Here is a 24,409-nt window from a genome sequence, read left to right on the forward strand (position 1 = left end):
GTGTGTGCGTGTGCGTGTGCGTGTGTGTGTGTGAGAGAGAGAGAGAGAGAGAGACAGACTTCATTTATCCATCCTCCTCCCACCCCCACTAACCACCCCACCCAAATATGGAAACGTTCCCCTAGCTTCTCTCTTCTGCCTCCAAGTCCAGCTTCAATCTTGGCTCCTCAGTCTTCTGTGGTTACCCACTCCTGAGTAATCCCTTCGCAGCCAAAATCCTCCCATTTCTAGTGAGTTTGCCCATACCCATTTGAATCAGAATCCCTTGCTTTGTTTCTCATCATGCTAGTTCTTTCCTCACAGGCTCGAATGCTTTATCTTCCCAGCAGTGTCCAGGCCCCACAGGTTCATGTTTGGGCCAGTGGGCTGTGTCTTCCCACAGAGCCCAAGCTGAGTTTGGTTGACAACAGGTCCCTGATGAAAGCTGCTCCCTGACTCAGCCCCCAGCCTGTCCAATTCAACTGACTCAGTCTTACTTTTGAGGATCGATAAGCCTGGAGCAACAGGCAAATTGGACAGCTCTGGATATAATTTTGAACATTGACAACCCAATGAAGAGAAAAAAACTCTAAAGCTTCTGTTGCCTAAAATGCCCTCAGATGATGAAGGAAGAATGAGAAAACAGTGCTTTGTTATTTGAAAGTGTTTCATTTTTGTGGGTATTAACTCATTTTCATATTTCAAGTTTGTCTTTAGTCTCAGGTGCCTGTCACCCAGAGAAACGCTGACCTCCAGGGTGTTGCATGTGAAGGGCTGAGCGTTGACAGCCCACTGTCCTGGCTGGGAGAACCTGGACCTTTTCCAGAGAGCTGTTTAGGACAAGGTTAAACTCACAAACATGATGTTTGGGTTGGGGGCCTTCCCTTTGTCAAATGGGCAATATCCCTACATCTGGAGCTGGGGAGTGCAGAGCCGGTGAACACCTCTTGCTGTGCGTGGGTGAAGCAGCTGTGTGGCTCAGCTGGCAACGTTGGCTTTGGTGTCCCCACCCCCTTTTTCTGGAATCTGTCCCCCATTCAGTCCCTGAGGTGGGAGTAAACTGATACTCAGGTAAGAAAGGGGAGGAAGTCAGGGTGCCTCTGGAGAGGGAATCAACACTGGAGCTGGTCTAGAGGAACTCCCTTGGTGTGCAGACCAGAGCAGCTCAGAGAGGATGCCATCCACCCAGCGGCAGAGCATGGAGCCCAGCTCCCTGCCACCCAGGCCAGGGCTCTGTCCACTCACGAAAAGGGGCATTGTGCCTGGAAAGCAACACAAACCAGAGAAGCAATTGTGGCATAAGGACAGGGGTGTGGGTCTGTGTGTGCACGTGCCCAGGTGAGAGATGTGGGTATGGAGGGCTTGCCTTTTTCCCTTTCTCAGGGCTGTTTCAGTGAGGGGGTCCTTCTGAGACTGAGGTGGTACTGGGCAGGACATAACCACCAGGCAAAAACACAAAGCAAGTACCAAGCCTACCAACCATCGAACACGTGGGCTGAGCCCCCAGACAGGAAAGCCTAGAAGAGCTGACTGGGGTCCAAGGTGGCTGGGAGAAGGGCCTCTTTGGGGACAGGTCATGAAGAAGCTGCCACCAGCCCTCCCCAGTCTTGCAACCCCAGTGCCCCACTGAGAACCTTGATTTTCCTCATCCCGCCCAGCATGGGCTTAGTGGAGCTGGGAGAAGGCCTCATGCAATGTCCCCTCTCTGCTTCTGACTGAACTCTACAGCCCATGCTCAGGTGAGGCCTCTGTTCTCCATGAAAGGAGGTTTTTGATGGTGCGTTTTAAGGTTCTTTCCAGCATTCTACCCTGACTATACAAGTGAAGAGGCATCTTGTCCCATGGAACACAGACCTTCCTCAAGCCCTCACTGCTTATATTTACTTACAGTTACCCAAGGAGTCAAAGACCCTCTCCAAAGCCATCATCCACTGTTAGGCGGAGAGGCCACAGGCTGTGTGGCCAGTGGAGACAGAGCACAGAGCAGCTTTAGAGCTGAGTGTCTCTCATGGGCACAATGGGGACCCAAGACAGGTCATTAATGTCCCTTCAGCATCTGGCCCAGATTCTTTGTCCTTTCCAAAGAAACTATTTCAATAGTTCTTCCCAGAGAGAGGGAAGACAAAGCTCAAACACCAGAGCCACGGGAGCAGCCAGAGGCCAAGCAGCTCCGGCAGGCCAGGGCTGCGGCCTCCCTCTGACAGCCTTGGTCTGAAATAACAGAGGAGTCACTGCAGGCCCGGGGACCCAGAAGCACAAGGTGCAGGTTTGCAAAGGGTGTCCCTCAGCTTCTGTCCAGCCCAGATCCCGGAGGTGAACATCAGCCCGGGTGACTCCTGCACAGTAGGTGTGGAGGAGCTGGAAAGGGGGAAACGTGGCCAGGGAGGCAAACAGTCCCAGGCCGAACGTGGCTTGAATCAGGCCTGGCTGCCAATGGAGGTAACTGCATTATGGGAAGACGGAGAGGTTAATGTGAAACCAGCTGATACTGAAAGAGAACAATCAGGTAGGTTAAGGGGCTTAATGTTAGATTACTGGCGGCTGGAGGATGAAGTTCACTGCTTCCAGGAAAGAAGTCTCAGAGAAGTCTTTTTAGTTGAAGGCTCTTGGTCCAGTTTTGTTGATACGTTTTTCTCCCTGGCAACAGAGAAAATTACCATTCATTCACAGAAGATTCATTCTCCCCTCTTCTCTCTTCCCCCCTCTCTTTCTGTTTGGAACCTGATTTTCTTTAGGTTCTGGAATGAATTTTGGAGTCCCACCTATGCAATTTGCCTTACCCCACATGTGTCTCCACCTGCAGGGGTCTCTCCCAGTGAGATTGGTGGTGGCCTACAGTGTTGGTTGTGTTCTTGGAATATTTCAGGCCTCTAAATAGTTTCACAGATCAATAGCTCTAGGAGAGATTTTCTGAGACAAAAAGGAGTTTACCAAAACATAGGCCAAGTTGGTAGGTTCCAGGTGGCTGAGGAGACTGGGAGGAGATGGGGAATTACCATGATTCCCAAACCTAGCAGCTCGTCAATTTCTCCTGGGAATTTTAGACATAGATTCCCAGGCCCCACCTGGGCCAACTGAATTAGAATCTTTGAAGGAGCAGTCTGAGAGTCCGCATGTTCTAAAGTGCCTTAGAAGACCTCATGACCAGCCTGGTATGGGCACCACTGGCTTAAAAGAGACATGAAAGAAAAAAGGCAAGGAGGTGCCAGGGACCCCTCAGACCCTGGACTTGGCTGTTTGTGAGATTTCCTAGTTTCTGTACCCCCGTGGCTTTCCTGAGGCAGACATTTTATCTTACTCATCCTGAGAATTCCTACACATGGCTGGTAACATTCAATATGTGCGAACTAAATTAATGTTCAAAATCCCTCCCTTTCCCAGACCCTGAAACCTGTCCACTTTTCAAGTTGACAGAGGCCTGGCTGATGGAGATTGGGCCTGGTCCCACAGAATCATGTACAGGCTTAAAATGACCTAACAGGATCACAGGAACACAGGAGCCCACAGCTGGAAGGGCCCTTAAAGACCCTCTAGTCCAGTGGTTTTCAAACCGTGATCCTAGGCACCCTAGGGTTCCACAGTAGAACCTCAGAGACCACCAAGAGGCAAGAGCGGAGGCCCAGCAGGAGGGGTGGCAGGCCCTCCCTCCACTGCCACCCCTTCAACCAGGGCAGCTCTGCTTTCATAGTCTGTATTACCATCTCAGGAACCTCTTAATTGGTTTCCCAGCTTCTTCCCTTGCCAACCCCCACCCCTAACCTCTACTTTCCATTCAGTGTCCAGAATGATTATTTCAAAACATAAGGCCAATCATGCCACTCCTCTGTTCAAAACCCCACACTGGGTTTCCATGTCACTCAATAACAATCCCAGGTCCGCTTGCCCAGCTGCCCCTCTGCCTCATCTCCAGGCACACTGTCCCCCTTCAGGTCCCTGAGCATGCTAAGCAGGCTCTTACCCAGCACCTGGCACTTCCTGTCCCTTCTGCCTGAAACATCTTCCCCCAACACCCCCATGCTTTGTTTCCTCATTCCCTGACCTTGCTGTCAGAAATGGAGCTCTGTGCCATCAGCCTCCAACACCTCACTCTGCCTGCCCTGCTAGAATGTAAGCTCCATGAGGGCGAGGATGTTGTTCCATTCACTGCCGTATCCCCAGCACTGAGAATAGTGCCTGGCATATAGTAGGTGCTCAATAAATAATCATTTCCTGAATCAATCAAATTGGTTTTGAGTAAGAAACTATTCTGTATAGGGGCTGGCTGCTTATCTCAGTTGGTAGAGTGTTGTGCTGACAACACCAAGATCAAGGGTTTAGATACCCATACTGGCCAGCTGCAAAAAAAAAAAAAAAAAATTCTGTACATTTGCTTCTTTACACATTTCTGTATTTTTCACATTTTCTGTAGTAAATACGTATTATTTTTAGAACCACAAAAAGCAATAAATGACATTGTCTTTTCTCCAGGGCCTTTCTTGGGAGGCCCAGAGCTGTTAGCAAATGACTTAAGCAGATGCAGGGAGGGCTTGCCCCAAGCCCTCCTGGGGCTGGGTGGCACCAGGTGTGTCCTGAATTCTCCCATGACTCAGAGTGTCATAGAGAACTCAGAAGTTCCAGATGAAAGCACAGCCTCACCTACTAGAAACAATTCAGGAAATGAAAGCCCCTTTTACTTGATTATTGTTGGTTCATTTTCTGATGGAAGCTTTTCTGATCCTCTTTCATGAGGCGCATCAGAAACAGACAAATGAAAAGAGAATGAGGAGGCCACATTTCCTCTTTCTCCATCAGCCCCAGAGCTTCGTCATGAGTCATGCAGAGCCCTAAATCCTGGAGCTGGATGGGTCCTAGGGGTCATCTGGCTCCTGCTTGTTTTATTATGACTTACCAGCCAGGTCCTACAACACTCAGGCACAGAGCTGCCCATTGCCCGGGCTAAGACTTTCCTGAGGTGCTCTGCAGCAGGGGTCGGCCAGCTTTATAAAGAGCCAGATGGTAAATACTTGAGGCTTGCAAGCCATATACAGTCTGGTGTCTGTCACCTATTCTTCGTTTTTTCTTACAACCCTGTAGAAATGTGAAAACCATTCTTAGCTCACAGGTCTTTCAAAAGCAGGCTGCTTTTTGAACCAAGTACAGCCCATGGGCCAAAAATCCTGCCTATTGCCTGTTTTTATAAGATAAAGTTTTATCGCAACACAGCCACGCTAATCTGTTTATATATTGGCTATGGCTGCTTTCATGCTAAAGTAGCAGAGTTGAGTAGTTGAGACAGAGACCATAAGGCCAACAAAGCCAGAATTATTTATTACCTGGCCCTTTATAGAAAACATTTTCCAAGCCCTGCCCTAGAGTAATAATGTAAACAACTCATACATACTTGCATTCTTAAAGTGTTTCATGGGCATTCATTCCCATTTAATATGCAAAACAATTTTTGAGGTGAGTATTTGCCCCATTTTACAGATGAGGAAACCGAGGACCAGAAAGGTAAAGGCTTGCTCAAGGTTACACAGCTAGTAAATGGCAGAACCAGAACCCAAACCTTGATCTCTGACCTCTAAACCAGGGCTTTTTGACCAGGTGAAGCTCTCCTGAAAGAGAGCAAGCCATAAAGCCTCGGCTATGTTTCTTGTTTGGCCCACAGGGGGGCAGCAGCACGTCTTTGGTGTCTGGGTCTGAGAGAGACACTGGGCATGGAAAACAACTGGACTGATCTTATACAGAAACTCTTTAGATTCTCATGAAATCCCAGTGTACAGAGAACGTCTCCGAGGGCTTTCTGTGCACAGGAAAGACTCCTTTGATAGATGGGCTGGCTGGCAGGACGCCTGTCCCCTAAAAGCCGAGTTTGGCTTCTGCAAATGTTTAACAGTTGGTGACGTCACTGTGAAGAGCCTCTAAGCTGCAGCAATCCTCCCACCAAAGCCTGCACTGGCCTTGCATACCGCGCGGTCCAAGCGCTGCCGTTTTCTCTAGAACTGGGGACAGCTTTGCTGGCACCTGTATGAGAGAGACCCCCAGTGGGCATTGGTGGTATTGCTGCCTCTAAGAGCAGCTCCGGAAACACTCTCAGGTTCCCAGGAACTCACTTCCTGAGCTGGGTGTGCTCAAGGCTATTGTCTTTGAGTAACTGCCCCAGTACATGAAGCTAAATAAATGTTGTACTCTTCAAAATCCTCCTCAAGGGAGGTTGATATATGCATGTTCTAACAATGCTGCTATTTCACAGAACTTATTTGGAGCACTTCCTTTGGACCTAACTTCATGGCCTTTCATGTGCTTTTTAGAGTCTCATGTGTGGGCAAATCTGAATTCTCAGAACAGGTTCGTCTTTGTAAAGCTTTATTTAGCTGCCTTCAGCCCCAGCTTTGCTCCAGAACCTGTTTTGGGTGCCCCATAGCATTGTTAGTTTTGGTTGTTATTGTTTGTGATATTTTATTTGAATTGGCTACCCAAAATCATAAATTAGGATTCCAAGCATTTCTGGAAAAGTCAGACAACACTTTTGATTTGATTACATTGCTTTCCTGGTCCTTAGAGAAGCTTTATAGTTATATCACACATACAGAATAATTGCCATAGTAATAGCTGCTGCCACAGGTCCAGACACTATGCTAAGCACAGTACATACATTTTCTCATTTAATCCAGTGAGATAGGTATAGCATTATTCCCAATTCATAGATGTAGAAGCTTGCCCATGATCAAACAGAAAGTATCTGCCCCATGCTTTTAACTGCTGTGGTCAGGCAGGCAGGCAAACCTGGATTTAATCCATGAGATACTGGAAAGTCAGGTTACATTGACAGGAAATGTCTTTATGAGTCACAAGGGTTGGATTGACTTTCAATTATGGACCTATGCATTTTGCCTTGCCAGATAACAGAATCCTCTCATTAGCTTTACTGAGACTGGCTCAGTAAATAGACCCCAAACAAGCACCAGGTTTTCCTCTTTTCCACTTATAATATATTCAAGAATGGCTAACCCTGATCTCGATCATGAAGTAGGCAAAGTATTGCTGATGTTAAAGACACTGGAACATCCTCTCTTTCTTCCTCAGGACACCTGTCTTGAGCCCCCCTCTGATGCCAGGTGCTCAGTGCTCTGAGATCTTCCCAGGGGGCCTGCTATGACACAGTGTCTAGGCCTGAACTCTAAGACAGCACCTCACCTTCCAGATCTTCTCCATCCCCTTTGTCTATCAAAACATCCTCTGCTGTGTCTCATATGTCCAAACTCTTGCTAATGACTAACAAATTAATAAGTGATTTGGGAGACAAGGTGTTAATGGACTCATTCATTCCTCTAACAATTACTTATTGAGTGTCCATCCCCTCCTTTTAAAACCACATGATGGCATCCCATTGATCTTAGGAGACTAAAGACCAAAATCCTTATGAAGGCCTAAAAGGTCTATAGAGGCCTTCATCTTCTGGCCCCTCCAGCTGTGCTTCCCACCCCTTTCCACCCAGCATTCCCCCTGGCCTTCTTCCAGTTCCTGTGACATCCCTTTCCCCTACCTACTGAGTCTTTACGCTAACCCTGTCCTAGTCCTGGAAGTCTCTTCCCACCCCTCTTAGCCACTGACTGCTTCTTTGTCCTTCTGATCTCTGTTCAGTCACAGCTTCTTCAAAATGCATTCCCTGACCTCACTGGCTAGCTGCAATCCCACCATTAGACAGGTGCTGGCACCATGAACCTCTCCTGTGGAGCACTCCTCAGGGTTTTAATCCTGCCTTTATTTATTTAACATACCTCTACCTCATCAGACAATGACTTCCATGAGGCCATCATGGAGTTTTATTTGTTTCTACTCACTTTTGTATCCCTAGTGTCTAGATGCCTAATTCATATTTGTTGAAGGGAAGTGGGACGGGGTGAAGGGAAAAAGGGAGGAAGAAATTTTTATTACTTTCTATAGTTGAAATTAAGAGAAACTGAAAGACTCGCCGAAAGACACAGAGCTAGTTGGTGACACACCAGAAAGTTGAACCCAAGTTTCCAAGGCACATTTTTTTTTCCCTACACTGTCATTCTTCCTTCTGGGGCCCTGGATGTCCTCTTTGGGCTGTGGTAAATAATCGCACCCTGAAAATTATTACGACTTTGGAGGCATGCCCAGTCTGGCTCCAGGCAGAAGAGGTGCTGTGTAATCAGACGGCAGCAGTGTTACTTGGCCACTTGTAGAGGCAAAGTGGTGCTGGGCACGCCAGGGCAGATCTCTGAGACGCACAAAGATGACTGACTTGGTGCCATCCAGGTGGATCTGGGGGACACTATGGCTGGGCTTAGCAGGAATGTAAGATCTGGGATAACCAGGCTGCTAGAAAAAGAAAGGTGACTGTCTGTTGTGCCCTTGTCATGTGCAAAACACTTTAAGGACACTATTTGGTTGATTCTGATGTGAGCTCCCCCACAAGGAGCTATTATTTTCCCCCACTTTACAGATGATAAAACCGAGGTCCAGAGTTACACAACTAGTCAGTTGTCAATGGAAGAACTGGCTTTTAAACCCAGGCATGTCGGATCCTGAGCAATTTCTCATTCCATGATGCACTGCAGCCCTGAAATAGAACAGAATGTTCATGCACCTCATATAGAATGTGAGAAAGAAATCAAAACAAGAAGAGTGAAGAAAGAACCAGGTGGCGCTGAATGAACAGTCATGGTTGAAGGCTTGGTAGAAGGCTGCTGGGCCAGGAACCAGGGCCCAGGACCCAAGGAAGAAGGGTCGCCTGGGGCAACAGGAAGCACAGAGGGTGGGAGCCACCAGCTAGCTCAGCAGGACTGCTGACTTATGGGAGTGGGGAAGGGACTGGGGCCTGGGCAGAAAGGGACCTCACTTAGAAGTTTAGACCACTACACAAATTCAATGCACCGTCTTAGTTCTTGAGGCTTTGCCCTTCCCCTCGTCCCGCCCCATTCTTTTTAACAGAAGAATTCATTATTTCCACTTTCTATGGAAACATTAACTTCTTTGCAATCTGATGTCCTAGATCTGGAAGAAGGAAGTGGGTAGGGTGGATCAGCTGTACAGCCCAAAGGAAAATGCACCGATGCTCCTCTGTCCTTAATGTTGTCACTGACCCCTGCTTCTAAGCAAGGGGCAAATAGAGGGGGGAGGAGAAGCACGGTGCGTCCCAAGGAAAGAGCCCTGCTGGGCCTCAGCATCAGGCTTCTAACCAGGCTGCTTTGGGCTCCAGACGTTCTGGGCTTCAGTTCCTTACCTGTGGAGGAAGGTCTCTTGTACTTTTATGCTTCTTTAACATAGGCCTGGGGTGGCAGCAGAGTGAGATAAAAAAAGGACAATGTTGACAGGAGTCACAAGAGATGGTTTAATGGATGATGGCAGAGTAATTGAACAATATGAGCTTGTGTTAGAAACTTATCTCATTTGCACGTATTTCGTAACTTGAGATTTTCTTGCATTGTAGCAAGGAAAATCATGGTAGATTTGAATAGATTGTGGGTGTTGTTTAATATAAACAGTGTAGATTTTGGTGTCAGGCTTAGGTTCAAAAGGTAAGACCTTGGGCAGATAGCTTATCCTCTCTGAGCACAGGTGTCTATTTGTAAGGTAAGGATAATGATACGCACACCTCCCAGGGAGGCTGAGAGGGTGCGATGAGCTTCTCTGTGGAGAGCACAGAGCACAGTACCTGGTGGGATCGCCATCAGTGTCATCTGTCCTCCTCCTCAACTCTCCCCTCCTCCCCCTGCGAGGGGAACAACCAAAGTGGAGAATGGAGTTAAACCTTGCATTCAAATTCATCACAAGCTTTCGAATACGATTTGCCCTGGGCTTTTGCCCAGCTCTTTCATGTGTAATATTCAGCAACCGCGTGGAGTAAGTATGGCTCTTCTGTTGTACAGATGAAGAAACTGAAGGATAGGGATTTTCAGCTTACACATGCAAGGGCTGGGCTTTGAACTCCGTCTGCCGAATGCAACCGCAAATAGCCTGTTCACAGCTCCACATCAGGGGCAGATGCTGTGGGGGAGAAATTCATGAGGAGAAGCTCCTGCTTGGGGGTTGCTGTGGAGGCCCCACTGTTGTATACAGTTGGATCTGATAATCCCCATGTTCCTGGGCCCTAATGCAAAGGCTTTCTGGTCCTTCATTCTGGCTGGAATAGGACCAGCATCACTGTCTGCCTTTCCTACGGTAAGCTAAGGCTTTTAGATCATTACCCCTCCAATTCATCACAACAGTCATATCTATACAGCAACTCAGAGTTTCACAATGACTCCACTCACTCTCCATGAAGTGGGGGATGGATATTATTATCCTTAGTCTGCCACTGGGAGCAGGCCCAGGGAGCTTCCATGACTTGACGGAGGCTGGTGTGGGCAGCTCGGGACCCCGGTGCTCAGGGCTCCTACATTGCCCACGCCTCCCTTCACCAGCACCGGGTCTCAGCAGGGAGCTCCTCCAGGCCTCTCAGTGCTTCGTCCTAAGGGGTTCTTGTCACACAAAGGCTGATGAGGTAGAGGAGAGGGTGGCCTGAGAGTCAAAGCACTGGGAGTCCAGGGATAACAAGGCTGTTTGTTCTCTCTCCCTCCTGGGACCGAGCCAATCATAATGTTAGTTCCTTAACTCTACTCTTCCTTAATGTGCTGTGACTCATTTCACCGCGATGGCCAACAGTGCGGGTGGTGTGACATGGGCAAGGCACTTTATCTGGCTGGGCGTACGTCTGGGGCGGTGTTCTCTTGTGGCTGCCACCCTCCCTGCCCCCGGTTAGGGCCCTCAACAGCCTTACAGGGCTGGAACCTTCCCCAAAGCCTCCCCTGACCACACCAGTTCCTCAGGAAATGCTCACCCCAGCTCAGGCAGCTTCAGCTTTTCTGACTCCTTCCTGCTCCCTTTTAACCCCTTCCTAGGCCAAGCTTAGAACCCAGGTCTCAGCCAGAGTTCTCTTGATGCCAGCTTTGTCCACACTGGCTGCTCCTGGATGGTTCTCCCCAGTCATGTGCCAGCTTAGGGCTTGGTGTCAGGCAGACCTGGGTCCACATCCTGGCTCTACCTTGACTAGCAGTGCAACCTTAACCTTGTTACTTCATTTCTACGAGCCGTTGTTTTTCCATCTATATAATGAGATGAATTTTACCATCTCTTCTTAGTGAAGGGTGAGATGCAGCAGGCAATACACTTAGCCCAGTACCTGGCACACTGTAAATTCTCAGTGAATGACGGTGTGTGCATGTGTGTGTGTGTCCTTCCCTTCTTTACTGTACTTTTCCACCATATACCAATTCATGCACCACATGGCTCACATCATTCCTATCTCCTCAGCATCCTGGTTTCTTATTTCATCCTTCCTTTTGCTTTTGGTTTTCTAACCTCTTCTTTCATATCATTTTTTAATAGCCCTTTGAAGCTTTCATTTACTCTGGTCATTTCAAATGGTTTATGATTACAACATATCAATATATATAACATTTTCCAGTCTTACCCAATAGGACAGGGAATGAAAGCTGATAGGCTAGCTGCAAAAATTAATTAAAGCAATGATTTTTTTTTTTTAAAAAGAAAGAAAATGGACAAAGGATGCAAATAGGCTATTCACAGAGGAGCAAATCCAGATGATCAAAAACATATGAAAAGACTTCAAACTAATAATCTGGGAAATGTAAATTTAAGTAGCAATGAGATATTTCTTTTTTCTTTTTTTTCTTTTTTTTTTTTTGGCAGCTAGCAAGTACAGGGATCAAAACCCTTGACCTTAGTGAAATAACACTGTGCTGTAACCAACTTAGCTAACCAGCCAGCCCAAGATATTTCTTTACTTCTACCAGAATGACCAAAATTTAAAAAGACTGATAATACCAATTGTTGATGAGGCTGCAAGAAATAGGTTATTTTAATAATTGCTCTTGGAGGTCTTCCAGTCAAGATGGTGGAAAAGACAGTCCCCAGCATCACTCCCACAAATCAACCAATTTACAACTATAAAAAAGCAATGACAGCCAAGCTGGGGCCATTAGAGTTCAGGGGAGGAGGAGTAGAGACCTACAGAGTGCATGAAGGCAGGAGAAGCCATGATGAGAGAAAGAAAAAACCCCTCTGACAGTTTCAAATCCTGGCCATTTCCAGGCTGGAGCTGCTGAGTGCACGGAGCAGAAACTGCCAAAAAGCCACAGCTGTGCCTTTTGGATGAAGTCGCTTGGAGAAGAGGACTGTGGTGGCCCCCAGGCCAGCTATACCACTAATAGGGTTCCCATGGACCCACATAGGAGCAAGGAGCCACAACTGAAAAAAAGGCGCCACTCAGAGGCCAGTGAGTCATTGCAAGGGACTGGCACATGGTCCATCCCATGGGAAATGTTTACAGCATGGGTGGTGGGGGAGACGGGTACACTGGGGGAACACTGGGACAGAGCAAAGACAGCTGATCTGTCCCCCAATCAGCATAGGACCACTCAGAGGAGACCAGTCAGGAATATAGAATTGCATGGGGTGCAGTTTGATGAAAGGACTCAGGCCCAGATGAGTGTTTCTACACAACCCAGGTACATCAGATTTCATTAGAACCGAAAGTACCTATAAAGTCAACCATTAAAACCTGAGCTGCACAAAAAGCTTTCCCTGTGGAATCAGCAGCAAAGCAGTTTAGCTCAATCACAGAGCTCAAGTACTGGTCCTCACAGGAAGTTCTCCCACTTTAGAATTAAGTAAAGGACAGCAAATTAATTCCAGCACAGAGTCTGAGAGGTGGGAACAGCAAATAATCCAACACAGAACTGAAATAAAAAACAAAGTACCCACACCAAGGGACAAAGTTTGATATTAACTAGTAAAGGTCTCATTGCACAAAAGAACACCTATGCCATCCTATGTTGGGACAGGCGATGCAATTCTGGGACAGGACTCTGACCCAGCCTCAGAACCCCTTGTCAATTCTAGTTGACTTTTCACTACATCTGTCCCCTTGTCTGCAAAATGGGGTGACACTGTCTAATTCACCAAGTTGTTCTGAGACTCAAATGAGATGGAAGTTCTTAAAAGTATGTGCCATAATGACAGACCCACCTGGGTTTCTGGGTTATTTTCATATCTGTATTTCCTGCATACATTTGTAGCAATGGGTGAGGGGCTTCATCCCCACAACAAGCAGCAAGGTTCCTGGGAAAGAACCTGCTCTCTGGAGGAGATCTGGAGCCACTCTCACCAGGAGCTCACTGCACATCCTTGGGCAAGTCAATCTTGCTGAGCTTCAGTTTTGTCATCTGGGGGATGGGGAGTAACAGCAAGAAAATTATATCTATCTTGAGAAGTTACAATGAGGATTAGACACAGGTTATGGGACTGACAAGGTGTCTAGAACATAGGAGAAGCCCAGTAAATGTTACTCTTGTGCCTATGACTCAATCCACAAACTAAGATCTGAAAGAAATGTAACTTCCTCTAGTTTCTATGACTCAATTTATTTCTGACTTTTTTTTTTTTTTTTTTTTTTTTTTTTTTTGCTGGCCCGTACAGGGATTGAACTTGGGACCTTGGTGTTATCAGCACCATGCTCTAACCAACTGAGTTAACTGGTCAGCCTGGTGACTCCACCTATTTTTGACTGAGTTCATATTTCTCTTAGCTGGTAGAAAACTTAAACCCAAGCCCTTTCTGAGGATCCCTCTTCCCTGGCATTGTAGACTATGATTTCACATTACAAAGGGATTGGGGATGAAAGATATTTGCCCTTGATTCACACAGGTTGGGGCTGGCTGTCCTTTGCTCTGTCCATCTCTCCTGTGACTTTCTATTGCTCCAAGGACATGTTTGAAATACACAATTATCTCCAAAGCTTGGGGCACAGAGCCAGGAAACAAATGAGTGTAAGACAATAGGGAGGAGTAGGGCTTATGGTGAACTGGAGAAAGATCGATCTGAAGGCATACAATTTTTTTTAAAAAACTTAACACTGTGAGGGCTAAACAAAACACACCTGTGGGCTGACTGAGAAAACAGGCCTCTTCACTGCTCTGTGAACACACTGGCCTGCTCTCACCTCAGGACCTCTGCTGGGAATGCTTGTCGCAGGGATGCCATCCTTTACCACTGTCCTGGAGGTCCCCTTGGTGAGGATTGTCCTTGCCCCTTCCCACACTTCCTGCCCAGGTCCCTGTCTTCTCTTGGCCCTTAGTGCTGTAGTTTCCTTATTTACTGTTATCGCTCTGCCCACTATAATGCAAGTCCCATGAAGGCAGATTTTCACTGTTATATCCCAAGGGTACAGAACACTTGGCACATAGTAGGCACTCGATGACTATGTGCTGAGTGACTTTGTTGTTAATGAACAAACTGCTTTCTTTTCTTCCCTTCCTACAATGTCTGCAACTATCAGAAGATTCTCAGCAGATCTGGGACTAGGGTGAGGTGAGTGAGACACCTTCAGCACAAAATTTAAGGGAGCACCAAAAACCTCAGAAATCAAGATAAATAATATTTTAATGCAATATTTTAAGAAATCACAATTAGTGCAAAAATATCTGTGGTGAAAAAATATCAAAATTTTAAATAAAGACACAATCTGAAAAAACTTGCAGGTGAGCTAAAGTTAATTAAAATTATTTAAGATCATCACTTGGTCAAGAGAAATTCTCAAACATGGCAATGCTCTTAACTGAAAAATAAGATACGTAAAGAAGTAGATTTTGAAACTTTTATTAATGAGTTTTCTTCCATTAGTGCTGGGGAAGTAACATTCTAATAAATTCTGGGATTTTTTGTGGGGGAGAGTATAAATAAAATATTTAAACAATGTAGAGTTTTACTATACTTACTTTTCAATTTTTCAATTATTTTTTATGCTACCTTCATGTTCTGGAAAAAATGAACCATTAAGAAAATACATGTATGGCTTTTGTGCAAGTTAGAAAAAGGATCTACTTGGTCTAAGTAGATACAGCCCAGTGCTGGGATTCATGGCTGGGTGAGCAGAGAGCAGGCTGGATTTCAAATCCTTCTTTCTGTCTCATTTGGGCATTCTGGTGCAGGCCACAATCTGTACAACTGTACATGGTGGCCCCTGATGTAACAAGGGCTAACCCTGGCTAAACTGAGAGAAGGAAAAAGAAAGCTCATCCCTCTGGTCCTCAGTGGATTGAGAAGAGGAGAAAGAGAAGGAGTGTGACACCTGCCATCACTGTTGCCACCACCAAGACCTTCACCATCTGTGTTCCCTAGACCTTGGACTTCCAACCTCTGAAACTACATATCAGCTTTCTTTTGGTTGGTGTTAACAAGGGCATGAGCCAAGAGTGGGATGTGTTCCCTGGACTTTGGACTTTCTAGCCTCTGAAACTCCTTAACTTAGTGGCACCAGTGGTAGCGGCAGCAGCGGTGAGAGCGGTGGCAGCGGCAGCAGTGGGGGGAGCAGCAGCGGCAGGAGCGACACCCTGTAGTACCACCCCGTCACCCAGCAGCCCGGCAGAGTCCAAGCTGACCAGAGAGGTGGCTCCCCGGAGAGGCCCAAGACCCGAAGCAGCCACACACGCAAGGTACTAGTGGCCAACTGGGTAGTCACTGAGGTAGCCATACCAAACTGGCAACCACAGCAACATCTTAGTCAATCAATAGTGTCAAACCTGTGGACTGTGAAACCCCCTGCCACAATGAATAAACATCAAAGAAAAGATACCAGAAATACAAAAAATCAAGAAAGTACACCACCCAAAGATAATAAACCTCAAGCTCTAGATCCTATAGAACAAGAAGCCCTTGAAATGACTGACAAGGAATTTCGAGTGATAATTCTAAGGAAACTGAATGAGATACAAGAAAACTCAGCTAGACATCATGATGAAACAAGGAAAGGTATACAGGACCTGAAAGAGGAAATGTACAAGGAAATCAATGCCGTGAAAAAAAATGTAGCAGAACTTGCTGAACTGAAGAAGTTATTCAGTGAAATAAAAAACACAACGGAGAGTTTAACCAGCAGGCTTGTCGAAGTTGAAGAGAGAACCTCTGAACTTGAAGATGGGCTATTTGAAATAATACAAGCAGACAAAAAAAAAGAAAAAAGAAAGACATTGAAGAAAATCTGAGAGAGATATCAGACAACCTTAAGCACTCAAATATCCGAGTCATGGGTATTCCAGAAGGGGAGGAAAAAGGAGATTGCATTGAAAACATATTCAACAAAATAGTGGCAGAAAACTTCCCAGGTATAGGAAAAATCACAGATCTTCAGATCCAGGAAGCTCAATGATCTCCAAACGTATTCAACCCAAAAAGGTCTTCTCCAAGACATGTTATAGTCAAATTGGCAAAACTCACAGACAAAGAGAGAATCTTAAAAGCTGCAAGAGAGAAGCATCAAATCACCTATAAGGGAGCCCCAATCAGGCTAACATCAGACTTTTCATCACAAAGCCTAAAAGCCAGAAAGAAATGGGATGATATATTCAAAATACTAAAAGACAGAGATTGTCAGCCAAGAATACTCTACCCTGCAAGGCTATCCTTCTGAAATGAAGGGCAAATAGTATATTTCTCAGACAAACAAAAACTGCGGGAGTTCACCACCACACAACCACCCTTACAAGAAATTCTCAAGGGAGAACTGGGTTTGGTTCCTGAAAAATAACTACCACTGCCATAAAAACCCAAGAAAAATCAAAACCCACTAGTATAATAAAAATGGCATTCATGAAGAGAAAACAAACAAAAAGGCTATCTACAACCTGAGGAACCAACAAACACAGAAACCAAACAGTAAATCAGAAAGCAAGGAACAAAAGACACCTAAGACAACCAAACAACAATCAATAAAATGCTAGGAATAAATCAACACTTTTCAATAACAACTCTTAATGTAAAAGGCTTAAATTCCCCAATCAAAAGACACAGACTGGATGACTGGATTAAAAAGGAGGACCCAACTATATGCTGCCTACAAGAGACCCACCTCACCCATAAAGACTCACATAGACTAAGAGTGAAAGGATGAAAAAAGATTTACCATGCAAAAAGAAAAGAAAAATGAGCTGGAGTAGCTATTCTTATATTTGACTAAGTAGACTTTAAACTAAAAACCATAAAAAGAGACAATGAGGGACACTACATAATGATAAAAGGACTGATCCATCAAGAAGACATAACAATCATAAATATGTACGCACCCAATGTTGGAGCAGCCAGATTTATAAAACAAACTCTATTAGACCTAAAGAAGGAAATAGACACTAATACCATAATAGCAGGGGACCTGAACATCCCACTGTCAATATTGGACAGATCATCTAGGCAAAGAATCAGCAGAGAAACACAAGATCTAAACGAGACTCTAGACCACTTGGAATTGGCAGATATCTACAGAACATTCCATCCAACAACCTCAGAATATTCATTCTTCTCATCAGCACATGGATCATTCTCCAGGATAGATCACATATTAGGTCACAAATCAAGTCTCAATAAATTCAAAAAAATTGGAATTATCCCATGTATTTTCTCAGACCATAATGGATTAAAACTAGAAATCAATAAGAAACGAAATTCTGGAAACTATACAAACACATGGAAATTAAACAGCATTCTACTTAATGACATATGGGTGCAAGAAGAAATCAAGCAGGAAATCAAAAAATTTATAGAAACTAATGAAAACAATGATACATCATACCAAAACCTGTGGGATACTGCAAAAGCAGTATTAAGGGGGAAATTTATTGCATTAAATGCTCACCTCAGAAGAATGGAAAGATGGCAAGTGAACAACCTAACACTTCACCTTAAAGATCTAGAAAAACAAGAACAATCCAAACCTAAAGTTAGCAGACGGAAAGAAATCATTAAGATCAGAGCAGAACTGAATGAAATTGAAACCCAAAAAACAATACAAAAGATCAATGAATCAAAAAGTTGGTTTTTTGAAAAGATAAATAAAATTGACAAACCATTAGCATGGCTAACAAAAAAAAAGAAGAGAGAAGATTCAAATAACAAAAATTAGAAATGAAAAAGGTGATATTACAACTGATTCATCAGAAATACAAGGAATCATTCAAGACTACTATAAACAACTATACACCAACAAGTTTGAAAATCTGGAGGAAAAAATTTCTGGACACACACAAGCTCCCAAAACTGAGCCATGAAGACACAGAAAATCTGAACAGACCAATAACAATAAAGGAGATTGAAGCTGTTATCAGAAGGCTCCCAACAAAGAAAAGCCCAGGACCAGATGGATTCACAGCAGAATTTTACCAAACATTCAAAGAGGAATTGACATTGATTCTTTACAAACTATTCCAAAAGATTGAAATGGACGCAAATCTCCCAAACTCATTCTATGAAGCAAACATCATCCTGATACCAAAACCAGGTAAAGATATAACCAAAAACGAAAACTACAGGCCGATATCCCTGATGAATATAGATGCAAAACTCCTCACTAAAATACTAGCAAACAGAATACAGCAACACATACGTAAAATTATTCACCACGATCAAGTGGGATTCATCCCAGGGATGCAAGGTTGGTTCAACATACGCAAATCAATAAATGTGATACACCATATTAATAAACTCAAACACAAGGACCATATGATCATCTCTATAGATGCTGAAAAAGCATTTGATAAAGTTCAGCACTCATTCATGACAAAGACCCTCTATAAGTTAGGTATAGAGGGAAAGTATCTCAACATAATTAAAGCCATATATGCCAAACCCACTGCCAATATCATCCTGAATGGGGAAAAGCTGAAAGCTTTTCCTTTAAGAACAGGAACTAGACAAGGATGCCCACTCTCACCACTCTTATTCAACATAGTGTTGGAAGTACTAGCCAGAGCAATCAGAGAAGAGAAGTAAATAAAGGGCATCCAGATTGGAAAAGATGAAGTCAAACTGTCCCTGTTTGCAGATAACATGATCCTATATATGGAACAGCCTAAAGCCTCTGCAAAACAACTCTTGGAGGTGATAAATGATTTCAGCACAGTAGCAGGATACAAAATCAACACACAAAAATCAGTAGCATTTCTATTCTCCAATAGTGAACATGCAGAACAAGAAATCAAGAAAGCCTGCCCATTTACAATAGCCACCAAAAAAATAAAATACTTAGGAACTGAGTTAACCAAGGAGGTGAAAAATCTCTATAATGAGAACTACAAACCACTGCTGAGAGAAATTAGAGAGGATACAAGAAGATGGAAAGATATCCCATGCTCTTGGATTGGAAGAATCAACATAGTGAAAATGTCCATACTACCCAAAGTGATATACAAATTCATTGCAATCCCCATCAAAATTCAAATGACATTTTTCTCAGAAATGGAAGGAACTATCCAGACATTTATATGGAATAACAAAAGACCACGCATAGCCAAAGCAACACTGAGCAAAAAAAATAAAGCTGGAGGCCTGACTTTAAACTATACTACAAAGCTATAATAACCAAAACAATATGTTACTGGCATAAAAACAGACACACTGATCAATGGAATAGAATAGAGAATCCAGAAATCAACCCACACACCTACAGTTATCTTGTCTTTGACAAAGGCACCAAGCCTATACACTGGGTAAGAGACTCCCTCTTTAGCAAATGGTGCTGGAAGAACTGGATATCAATATGCAGGAGAATGAAACTAGACCCATACCTTTCACCATACATTAAACTCAACTCAAAATGGATTAAAGAAATAAATATACACCCTGAAACAATAAAACTTCTTAAAGAAAACATAGGAGAAACACTTCAGGAAATAGGACCGGACACAGACTTCATGAATATGACCCCAAAAGCACGGGCAACCAAAGGAAAAATAAACAAATGGGATTATATCAAACTAAAGAGCTTCTGAACAGCAAAAGAAACAATTAACAGAGTTAAAAGACAACCAACAGAGTGGGAGAAAATATTTGCAAAATATACATCTGACAAAGGATTAATATCCAGAATAGACAAGGAACTCAAACAACTTTACAAGAAAAAAAGCAAGCAACCCAATTAAAAAATGGGCAAAAGAGCTAAGTAGGCATTTCTCTAAGGAAGATATACAAATGGCCAACAGACATATGAAAAAATGCTCAACATCACTCAGCATCCGGGAAATGCAAATCAAAACTACACAGAGATACCATCTCGCCCCAGTTAGGATGGCTAAAATCCAAAAGACTCTGAACGATAAATGCTGGTGAGGTTGCGGAGAAAAAGGAACTCTCATACATTGTTGGTGGGACTGCAAAATGGTGCAGCCTCTATGGAAAATGGTATGGAGGTTCCTCAAACAATTGCAGATAGATCTGCCATATGACCCAGGTATCCCACTGCTGGGAATATACCCAGAGAAATGGAAATCATCAAGTCGAAGGTATACCTCTTCCCCAATGTTCATCGCAGCACTCTTTACAATAGCCAAGAGTTGGAACCAGCCCAAATGTCCATCATCGGATGAGTGGATACGGAAAATGTGGTGTATCTACACAATGGAATACTACTCAGCTATAAAAACGAATGAAATACTGCCATTTGCAACAACATGGATGGACCTTGAGAGAATTATATTAAGTGAAACAAGTCAGGCACAGAAAGAGAAATACCACATGTTCTCACTTACTGGTGGGAGCTAAAAATAAATAAATAAATTCACACACACACACACACACACACACACACACACACACACAAACTGGGGGGCGGGGAAGAAGACATAACAACTACAATTCCTTGAAGTTGATACGAAAAGCAAACAGAAAGGACATTGTTGGGTGGGAGGGGGGAGAGGGAAGAGGGAGGGGGGTTCGGTAATGGGCCACAATAATCAACCACATTGTATATCAACAAAATAAAAATAAATAAATAAATAAAATTTAACCAGGAAAAAAAAAGAAAGAAAGAAAATACATGCATATAGGGCACACATTCTCTCTTTTGCACCAGGCTCCATGTGGGTTGGTGGGGCAATGGCTCTCAGCAGGTGCGTGCTGATTAAGTGGTTTCAAGAGCCATCCCTCCCCAACAAGCTTCGTTAACATTCACAGCCTGAAATGCTTTCATTGAAAGGAGAGGTAGAGGGATTTTAGGAGGCTGGTGGGGGAGACTATCTTGATTGGGGCTCTTTTCAGTGATCCCCAAATCAAGCCATGTGGGCCAGCTCCAACTGAGCACTAGGTTTTCCTTTGTGTGACAGGATCTTGAAAAAGAAATCTTGAAGAAAAAGATAAATGCTGAGACCAGGGACAGGAAGAGCCTGGGGAGAGGAAGGACCCTTCCTGCTTGTTCCCCAGGAATCAGACATCAGTGCGGGCATCCAGGCAGCTCACACATGTGCTCACTCTGTCCTCACTTCTGCCAACACCCACCAGCCCACTGTGACCAACAGGAATGGATGCCTCCCAAGACTGCCAGTGCCACGAGCCCTAGCCAGGTGCAGGCCTCCCACTACGTGGCCCTGTGGCCAGTGCCATGCTTCCTCAAGCTAGCAATGTCTGATTCCTAGCAGGGGGTTTGCAACTAAGGGCAGGTGTTGGGAAGCACCATGGTGTTGTGGAAAAGCACTGGAGTGGAAGCCAGGATATTGGGGCTCCTGCTCCTATTTCTTCCACTGAACTAGTTATGAGACCTTGGTCCAGTGATCATCCCTCTCTCTGCCCAAGTTTTCTCATTTGAGGACCCCTCCAGCCTTAAAAGCTTAGAAGGCGGAGTTCGGTATAGTATTTGGTTCCTCTACGACATGCTCAACGTAAGTGATTAAAAGCAAGCCCCCTCTTTAGAGAATACCTAAATTAAGGATAAACTCTTTCTCGGAATAAACACAAAACAGAACTTGGAGAAGACTTTCAGAGAGCTCCCACCTACATGTGTAAGTTTGACTGCACATACTTCTCACAGTTTAACTTGCTTGCCAAGAGGCCTCTGGGGCCACACTGCCTGGGTTTGAATCCTGGTTCTGCCACTGATAACTGCCTTGGGCAAGTCCCTGTCTGTTTCCTCATTTATAAACCAAGGATAACAATAGTACTGACCTCTCCATTGGAGAGGGTGGCTAGTGGAGACAGAGTCACTGGGGGGAAGTGCCAGGGGATGCAGACAGATGGGTATAACTAAAATACAGAGATGAGGCTGAGGGTTGAGGGTGGAGGGTAGACTGTTGACTGTGGAAAGGAGGTTGCACTGGCTTTGCAGGGAGGACAACCCTGGAAGGAGGAGCACAGAGCAGTAACCCTGGCAGGAAGCAGAGCAGTATGTGAATGGGAATGCAAAGAAGACGGATGACCAGGGGACCTGTACATTGGCAGGGCATGGCTAGTGGTATCAAGGAAGAGAATCACAGTGTGGCGCTCTGTCTTAAGACTCTAAGTTGAACTCTGGTTTAAGAACCTTTCATAGACTCACTGGCTATTACATGTGGCCAGATTATTTTTCTTTGCTCAGATGCACAAATAGGAAGTTGCTTTGTGCCCTGGTAACTTTCAGCCCCTTGTAGAGTGGGGAAATGTAGTCAGAGTCCTGAAGGGAACGTAGTCACCTACAGAGTCTTTCAGCTTCCAAAGAGCTCGGTCCTGGATGAAGAAATTGACAGGTAACGGCCGGGTCAGGACAGGAGCCCTGTCTTTCCTGGGAGGAGGGAGTGCCATCTCCTTTAACTCCTCGTTCTTCTTTTTTATTTTTTAAAAAAACAGCTTCATTGAGGTATAACTCACACACTATACAGTGTGCTCACTTAAAGTGTACAATTCAATGTTTTTCAGTATATACAGAGTTGTACAACCATCACTAGAATCAATTTTAGAACATTTTCATCAACCCACCAAAAAGCCTTGTACTCGTTAGCAGTCACCCCCTTCCCATCCCCATCATCCTTCCCCCAACCTTAGACAACCACCAATGTACTTTCCGTATTTATAGATTTGTCCATGCTAGATGTTTTGTATAAATGAAATTATATGTGGTCTCTTTTGACTGGCTTCTTTCCTTTAGCATAATAATGTTTTCAAGGTTCATCTATGTTGTAACATGTATCAGAATTTCATCACTTTTTATAGGTGAATAATATTCCATTGTACAGATATACCACATTTTATTTATCCATCCTTCAGTTGATGGATATTTTAGTTGTTTCCACTATTTGGCTATTATGGATAATGTTGCTATAAACAGTCATGTACAAATTTTTGTGTGGACATATGTTTTCAGTTCTCGTAAGCACATACATATACTTAGGAGTGCAATTGCTAGGTCACGTGGTTGTAATTCCATACCTCTTTGCACACCTTCCATTTCAGAACTTAGTATACTCACAGGCCTGCTTGCCCTGTTGCACTAGGAACTTTCTTCAGCTTGCACACTCCTTTTGAAGCCAGCACCTATGAAGCACTGAATAAATGCGTGGGTGGGCTCCAATGTGTCAAATGCTGCTTACACACAGCCTAAGATGAGGCCTGAGAACTGACCATTGAATCTTACGGGGAGGGGGGGTCACTGTTGACCTTGCCAAGTACTGGGGCTAAAGTCTGATTACAGAAGGTCCAAGAAAGAATGGGAGAAAAGGAATCAGAAAAAAGCAAACACAGTTCATCTTTGGAGGCTTTTTTTCCATAAAGGACATCATAGAAATGGGTCTGGAGCTAATAAAGAAGTGGAATCAAGGGTTTTTCGTTCTTTTAGAGATGAGAGAAATGACAGTATGTTTGTATGATAAAAAGGTAAAAGCTGATAGAAAGGTAAAAGCTGACAATGCAGGAGAGAGGTGGGCAATGATAGGAGTGATGTCCTCAAGTAGGTGACAGGAGGTGGGGTCCTGTGCATAAGTGGTGGTATAGTCTAAATGTCTGGGTCCCCCCAAAATTCATATGTGGGAGCCCTATTCCCCAATATGACTTTGTTTGGAGATAGGACCTGTGAGGGGGTGATAAATGTTAAATGAGGTCATAGGGGTGGGGCCCTAATCCCACTGGGCTAGTACCCTCAGTAGAAGAGGAAGAGACACCAGAATGCTCTCTCTCTGCTATATGGGGACACTGTAAGATGGTGGCTGTCTGCAAGCCAGGAAGAGAGCCCTCACCAGGAACCAAATTGGCTGCACCTTGATCTTAGACTTCCCAGCCTCCAGAACTGTAAGAAATAAATGTTTAAGCCAGCCAGTCTGTGGCATTTTATTATGGCAACCTGAGCAGACTAATACAAGTGAAAGGACTGGCTTCAGGAGGGGCAAGGAGAGTTTATCCACAGTCAACAGAAGGGGAGGCAAAGTATGTGAGCACTGGCACAGCTGGGTGTGTGGGTGTGGTGAGGTGGGGGAAACGTCTCTTCTGAATGCTACTTTTTTTCAGAGAGATGGGAAGCAAGGTGACCAGGTGAGAGTGAGGACACAGGGTTGGTGGTCTAAGAAGACAGCAGGTGAGGAGACAATGACAGAGAATGCAATGAGGACATTGGAGAAACACTACAAATGTTTTTGAGGTT

At 44.5% G+C, this 24,409-nt stretch overlaps 1 protein-coding gene across 1 annotated transcript in view; it reads right to left on the reverse strand.

The window, feature by feature from the left end:
- Positions 1-664: 664 nt before the first annotated feature.
- The window catches only part of CD58 (CD58 molecule), a 70,055-nt gene continuing 46,310 nt past the window's right edge, over positions 665-24,409 (reverse strand). The window contains exon 6 of the mRNA XM_063105634.1: positions 665-2,616. The gene's annotated coding sequence lies outside the window, so the exon portion shown is untranslated. The remainder of the gene's footprint in view (positions 2,617-24,409) is intronic.

Source organism: Cynocephalus volans, chromosome 8, assembly GCF_027409185.1.
Source record: "Cynocephalus volans isolate mCynVol1 chromosome 8, mCynVol1.pri, whole genome shotgun sequence".
NCBI lineage: Eukaryota > Metazoa > Chordata > Mammalia > Dermoptera > Cynocephalidae > Cynocephalus > Cynocephalus volans.